Below are 8,785 nucleotides of genomic sequence, written 5' to 3'. Positions count from 1 at the left end.
TACTACTAACTAAGATATACGCTCTTGAAATAGTAGACTTTTAAAGTAACTTTTTATTTGTGTTACCCTACTGTAGTTTATAGAGTATATAGTATTAATAAAAAAGCTCTTTAAGAAGTATATAGTAGGTAGGTTAAAAAGTATAAATTAGTAGTTAACTCCTCTATCTTTCTTTAAGTTATTAAACTCCTTATTTCTTATTATACCTTAAAAATACTTAATTTTATTAATATAAGCCTTAAGGTTATAGTTAACTTCTACTTTTAAATTTAGGCTATTTAAAAAGAAATAGTTACTTTTTCTTTCTTATATCCTAAAGAATATATATATTTAGTAACTCTATTTTAACTTCCCTAAACTCTTTATACCTATTATATCTATAATAGTAGAACTATCTCTAGTAACTAATATAATATAAGCTTTTAGCTAGAAATCTTATTTAATAGCTTTATTATATACTACTACTTTATAATATAACTTATATAGCTTAGCTATAAGAGAAGTAAGCTATATATTAGTATATATCTTATTAAACCTACCTAGTATAATATAGGTAGTAAGTGTATTAGAGGCATTATCTCTTATTTTAGAGTATAAATTTAATATATAAAGTATAACTAGTATAATACTTTAGTATTTCTTTAAGTACTTAATAGTACTAATTACGTCTAAGGTAAGCTATAGTATAAAGTTATATATATCTTAGAAATATTTATTACTATAGTATTTATAGAACTAACTTTTATTAAATATATTATTTCTTAATCTATAATTAGGCGTAGATAGATTAAAAGTAGCCTTATATAATAAGAGCTACTATAACCTTAATATATAACTATACTAGAGATAAAGGTATAGTAGGAAAGAGATATATTAGAATATATATTTTAGCTAACTATAATTATTATACTATATTTTACTATATAAGGAGTAAGTAGATACTACTAGAAGCCTACTAATAAATACTACGTACCTATCTATATAGTAGTTAATATATTAAGGTTTAATTATATGTTTAATAGTATTATCTAATACTCTATATCTAATTTAGATAAAGTCTTCTATATTAATATTATAGTATTTTTAAATTACTTTATATATTTTTTTTACTTTCTATTTTAGAGTACTAATAAAGGTATTAAAGATCTTAAGTACTTATCTATAAATACTATTAGTAAAAAAGTAGTCTTTTTTATAACTTATATAGTTTATAGCCTTTATTACTTTATATACCTAGTCTACTATTTCTAGTCTATTATTATTATCTGCTTTCTATAGGGTATTATTATATAGTAGGATAATATACTTAAGTAACTCTATATTAGTATTAGTTAAACTATTATTATTATTTAGGCTATTAAAATCTAGTATATCTAGTTTAAGTTAGTTTTAAGAGTTAACTTTAAGTATATTTACTTTCTTTAATATAAATAAAAATCCTTTATTAAAGTACTCTTCTTTATATTAATAGTACTATTAATAATTAATAGTATAGTAAGTACCTTAGTATAGTAGTAGTTAGTACTTATACTAAACCTTTATAATATTATTAATATAGTTTAGTTACTATTAACCTATAAGTTATAAGCTGCTATAGAGTATATTAAATATAGTAGTATCTATTTCTATAGGTATACTAGGTAGTTATAGAATATATATTAGAGTACTAAGAGGAATAAAATACCTTCTATTAAGTAGTAGTAAATATTTTATTAATTATTTTATTATAGTTACTAACTAGACTATTAGAGTTATTATATAAGCTTAACTAAAAGAAGATTATATCTTAGGTAACTTAAATTATATAAAAGACTAGTAATATACCTACTTATTATTATTTCTAGTATTTATATAGTACGTCTTAATAACGTAAGTTAGTATAAGTTTTATATACTATATATATTAAGACTCTTAGAGGTATAAATTTCCTACTAAGCTACTTTTATAATTTTACTATTTTTTTTTAACTTATTATACTTATTTATAAGATACTATATAAAGAGATACTAAATATACTATCTACTAAACTTATATAACCTAATATAACGTTAGCTACTAATATAGAAGCCTATAATATACTATATATACCTCCTACTACTCTATTTAAGTCTAGTTAGTTTATATTTAATAATATTATATATAAGTATAACTAAACTAGAGATAATTACTTTAATAATAGACTTATATTTAAGTAATTTATTAAGCTATTTACTATACTAGCCTATACTTTCTACTATATTAACTTAGACTATACTAATATCTTTATATAACTTATAAAAGAGATAAAGGTTATAAATTACTTACTAAAGAGAAATATTATAGTATATAAGTAGAGTATTTCTAGTTATACTATAGACTATAATAAGTATAGGTAAGTTAAATGTAGTACTATAATTTACGCCCTTATACTCTTCTATCTAGGTAGAATTTATACTACCTAATATATAGACTAGAATATAGATAATTATATTAGTTAGTTAGTTTAACTAAATACTAGTACTTTATAGATTAAAGTAGTATAGAAAAAAGATACTAGTTTACGTCTAGAATAGCTTATAAGAAATAATATTTATAGTATTAAGTATATTTATACTCCTACCTTAGTAGATAGTATTATATATAACTAGTACTTTCTTATATTATTTACTTAGTAAGACTATCTTAACTTAGATACTAAGATATATAATATAGGTATATATAAGTATTTATAGTATAGTTTATCTACCTTAAGAAGTTTATACTTTATATAAAAAACTTAAATTATATAAAGATTAAGATAGTACTAAATAGAAGTATAAAGAGCTATATTTTATAGATAGTAGAAGTTTTATATAATAAGCTTTCTAGAGTTACTATTAACTAAGAAATAATTTTATAATTTAATTAGCTAAGATAATAATAATACTATATATTTATAGTAGGCTAGTATTACCTATTCTATATATTTATTTCTTAGTTACTATTTTTATAAATTTTACTATTTATTCTATATATAAATTATAGCCTATGTTATACTACTATAACTTAGTTAAAATATTATAAAAAGCTTAAAGTTTCTAAAAGGCTATAGTTATACTTAAACGCTAATTACTAATTAGTTACTTTTAATTTTACTACTTATAGTAAAAGCTATAAACTTCTATAAAATACTAAGGCTTAGCTACTAGAGTTTATACTTAATACTATAAGCTATTAACCTCTATTACTATAATACCTTATACCTATATACCTAACTGCTAGTACTTATTAACTATAATACCTATACCTAAGGTAGTAAATATTTATAAGTTACTAAAGGCTAGCGTATTATAAAGTAAGCTAGGTAGGTAGGTAAAGTAGAAAAGAGTACTAGTAATAGTAGAGGTATAGTAATAAACTACTAAAAAGTACTTTCTATTACTAATACTTAATTATACTAATACTTAAGTAGGTTTAGTAAAACTCTTTATTCTAATAACTATTAGGCTACTAATACTAGAAAGTATACCTTATTATCTATAGATAGTTAATTATACTAATATATATATAAGTCTAGTATATACTTTTTAAGGCTTAGTAATAAAGCTATTATTATTAGAAAGTACTTACTTATCTTAATAATTAATTATACTAATACTTAAGTAGTTCTAAATAAACTAGAACTTTTAGAGGATAAACTAGGTTACTAAAGCCTTAAAGTATAAACTAGGTTATTAAAGCTTTAAAATATAACTAGGTTTTTAAAGCTACTTCTTCTTCTTATCTTTACTATATAAGACTTAACTAATATAAAGTAGGTAGTACTTATATACTTAGTATAACTTTAGAGTATACTAGGTATTAAAGCCTAGAGATACTTAGTTAATATTTAGAGTATACTAGGTACTAAAGCCTTAGAGATACCTAGTAAACCTTTAAAGTATACTAGGTATTAAAGCCTAAAGCTACCTAGTTAAATATTAGAGTTAACTATTTAAATTATTTTTTATAAGCTTACTAAATATCTAATATACTACTAATATAGTTTAACTTTATTCTTTATTATAGCTAAGTAGTCTAATAAGCTTTATATTAATTTACTTTAAACTACCTTATACTTTAGTATAATTATAGTTTTATACTAGTAGTTCTCTTTACCTATATAGTAGCTAGCTATATTAACTTTAGTTAGCTTATCTATATAAAAATAAAATACTCTTTAGTATTTAATTATAGAAAAATTAAGGTTACCTAGTAGTATAGTACCTATAATAAATACTTATACTAAGAACTTTTTACACCTTTATAGTTATAGCCCTATACTAAATCTCTTTTATACCTATATTACTTAAGCTCTAGCTTATTTAGTACTTATACTAAATATAATAGCTTTATTAGTAACCTTATAAGTTACTTACTTTAGTAGGTAGTAATACTTATAACCTAGTAGTATACTTAAGTTAAATATATTACTAAAACTATACTCTATATACTATATAGTAGAGGTATAATAAGGTTTTAAGTTAAAACCTACTTAATATTTTAGAAACTATAATAATTATTACTAATTATATAGCTAGTAAGGTACTAAGGTATATATTTCTTAAGCTAATACTACTATACGTAATTTTTATTAGTAGAGTTTAGGCTTTTATTAATAAAAGTACTTAATAATAGAGGTTCTATTTATTAGATATCTAAGTAAGGACTTTATTATTACTTACTATATATTAGCACTGCTTAATAGTTTATTTAATTAAATAAGCCTACTAATTAATATAACCTTAGTAGTATAGTATAGTAGGTATATTATTAAACTTAATCTTTAGTCTTTTTCTTATAAGAAGCCTACTTATAGGTAGAGTATACTATAGTATACTTATATTCTTTAATAGTTATATCTCTTAAAGATAGGTCTCTAGATATATCTACCTTACTATATATACTATAGTATATATAAATATAAAGTAATATATTATTAGTTAATAGATTTAATAAAGCTAGGCTAGTATACCTATTATAATACCTATATATATATCTATAAAGTTTTAGAGTTCTTTTATAAAGATTTTATAATTTAAGAGACTATATTATAACAACCTCTAGTATAATTATTAGTTATTAGTAATAAAGTAAGTAATATTAGGGCCTTACTTCTATAAGGGTATAATATAGTAGTTTAAACTTACTTAAGAAAAAAAAACCTAATAAAGTAACTTACTATACTTATTTATTAGTTTTATATAGTCTTATATTTTAAATTACTAATAATATAAGACTTCTTTAGGTATTTTTATTTAGTAAGATAGATTACCTAATATCTTAAAAGATATATAAAAAACTTTAGTAGCCTATATATTAGCTTAATAGGAAGTATACTAGGTATTTAAAATAGTTAGTTCTAAAGGTAGTTAGCCTTTAGGTTAGTATACCTTTAAAAATAGTTAATTCTAGAGGTAGTTAGCCTTTAGGCTAGTATACTATAATTTTATTTTAATTACTAGAGTTTACTCTCTTAAAGATAGCTTTCTTTATATAAAACCTAAGTATAAGCTCTAAGTATACTTACTTAGAAATTATAAAGCCTATATATATAATATAAGAAAAAACTAAACTACTACTACCTATTAAAGGTAAAGTTTTATATCTAACTACTAAAGTCTATTATACTAAAAAAGAAAGGTAATATTACTTTAATAATAAAGACTTTTTATATAATACTTTATACTTATAGTAAGATTAATCTTTAAAGTACTAAGTTTACTTAGTTTAGAATTTAATAATAACTATAGTCTACTTTATTAGCTATTAAGATTTATTAATAGCCTAGGAGTAAAGTCTATTAAACTTATTACCTTATAAGTAGTAAATTAAGGAACTCTTTTATAGTTATAGCTATAAAATACCTATAGTATTAAAGAGTATATATATTATAAAGCTTTTTATAATAGAGAAGGTTATATAGTAACTCTAGTACTTTATACTACTTTATAGGTACTTTAGAGACATAATAGGCGCGTTTTTTAGGTATAATTAGTAGTATATAGAGTAAAATAGGTAATTTTAAAAGTAAGTTTAGAAATATATTAGATAATCTGTAAAGATATATTTAAGTATATTACTAATATATTATAATATACCTAAAAGGCTTAACTAATAAAGGTATATTTAGGAGTATAGTAAGTATATTAAGTAAGTAGAAAGTATTAGTAGAAGCGTAGTAGATATTATAAGTAAGGTAAATTAACTTAGTATTATATACCTATACTACTAGGCTTAGGTTATATTTTTTAAGTTTATAAAAGTAATATAGTATATATAGTTATAAGCTAGCTATATTAAGTAAAGATTATAACTATTTTATTTTATATAGGCCTTACTTTTTAAGCTGTAGTATTATAAAATATACTTATAATAAAGTGCTAAATGCGTATAGGTATATAAAATAACTTAATAATAGTAGTTATTCTTATACTAATATTATACTAGAATATATAAAAGTACTTACTTATAAGATACTAAAATATAACTTTAAACTTATATAAAAACTAGAACTAATTTCTAAAATAATAAATAATATACTTATTTATAAATACTAGTGCTGTATATACTATGTATATTACTATACCCTTCTTTTAGTATTATTAGCTAAATACTACCTAACTCTAAGTTTAAACTATTAAATACTAAGTATTTACTTTATATATTATTAAACTATAGTAATCTCTATTATAGGCCCCTTTTAAGGTATTAAATATTAAATTAAAAGGCTAAAATTTAAGCTACTATATATTTATTCTTACTAAAAGTAGCTTTTAGCTCTACCCTCTTATATTTAACTTTAGACTATAGGTAGTTAATCTTCTTCTTAGTAGCCTCTATAAGAGTAACTAATTAATTTTTATTATTAGAAAATAAATCTTTATCTATAGTATAGATATATATAGTATTACTATTCTAAAGGCTAAGCTAATTTAAATTAAAACTTAAAAAAAAGTAAATAAGTTTATATACTTACTATAATTAACTAATTAGTAAGATAGATAAGCCTACTATAAAAGTACTAGATAAGTCTTATAAAATTATACTACTAATATATATAAAATATATTTATAGTTTATAAGAGTCTTAACTACTCTAAAAGGTTAAAAATACTAGTACTCTTACTCTAGATTACCTAAATATAGATAGTAGTAGAGCCTAGTATAAAGAATAATAAGACGTATTAACTATATAATAACTAGGTATAGTTACTAGACGCTAGTAAATATTACTTTAAGAAATAATAAGAATAATAATAAAAGTACTTTTATTAAGATAATTATACTATAGACTAGTAATATTATAAGAGAGTAGTAAGAATAAGAGTAGTAAATAAAATTTAACTATAAGTAGAATACTACTTTAAGGTATAATTAAATAGAAATAATCTAGATTATAAGGTATTAGAGGGTATTTATATACTAGGCCTATATAGTAATAGTTAACCTTTTACTAGATAAGGAAAAGATAATATTAACTTTATAAATCTACTACTAGGTTATTCTATATAATTATACTAATTAGAAGTAGGTATAATATCTAGCTCTTATACTTATCTAATACTAACGTAATTATATATAATAATATATAAGAAGTAGGATTAAGGAGATTTAAAGGCTTATAGTAATATAAATATATAAGGTTTCTTATATACTTAAACTAAATAAAAAGCCTTTATATTAAAAAGCTTTAAGTATTTATAACTTAAGTATCTATATTATTATTATAACGTTCTTACCTAGCTTAATATCTAAATACTATAATAATAGTAAAATATTTTAATAATAAGTATAATTAATCTAAAACTATAAATTCTAAACTCTTACTAAATAAATTTATACTTCTAATATATAGTAAGAAATATAAGTAATATATAATCTTAAAACTATATAGAAAGTATACTTAACCTAAATTAAGTAACTTTAAACTTTTAATAGCTTATATTACTATATATATAAAACTCTTTATCTTAAAGTATAACTATCTTAAATTTATTATAGCTTAAGAAAAGAAAAATTAGAAGTAGTAAGTTTATTTAGTATATAACTTATAATAGTATATAAGAGATACTTATAAATTTAATAACCTTATAGTAGAATAGTTTATAATTATAACAGGCTAGGCCTAGTAGAACCTTAGTAAGTAAAGCCTTAGAGCTTAGTAGGCCTAACTACTAATACCTATACTACTACCTATACTTTAGAAACTCTTAGCACGCTACTAGAAGAACTATAAGTAGAGGAAAACTAGTACTATAGATCCTTAGCAAATTTATCTAATTTATACTAGTAACTACCCTTAGAGTTAGCTTCTTATATTTAAATTTACTTATAAAAACACCCCTAGGTATTAGAAGTACCTTAGAAACTACTAGCAGTATATCTATTAAAAGAGATACTATAGTTACTAAGCTAAAAGCAGAAGCTTTACAGCTAGCAAAGATAGGCTTTATATAGAAAGTAATTAAAATATACCTATAAACTATAGCAGGACAGAACCTAAATAAATAGAAAGTTCTACTAAAACTTTAGCTAGTTTCCTAAAGTCTCTAAGAGAATAAATAATAGATAATAAAGTTTATAAATATACTAATCTTAATAGCTAGTCTATTATAAGTAGTAGCTAAGAAATAACTAATTAAAGAATCTAATAAAAGGTCCTCCTTAAAAGAACTATATAACGTACTGTAAATACTAATTTAAGAGATTAACTTTTTTAAAAATAATACGCTACTAGTACTTACTTCTTCTAAATAAAGAGTTTAATAATTAAAGAAAAAAGTATA

Source organism: Dothidotthia symphoricarpi (genome assembly GCF_010015815.1).
Source record: "Dothidotthia symphoricarpi CBS 119687 unplaced genomic scaffold P153scaffold_2, whole genome shotgun sequence".
Classification (NCBI taxonomy): Eukaryota; Fungi; Ascomycota; class Dothideomycetes; order Pleosporales; family Dothidotthiaceae; genus Dothidotthia; species Dothidotthia symphoricarpi.
Note: the sequence above shows the minus strand (reverse complement) of the source record.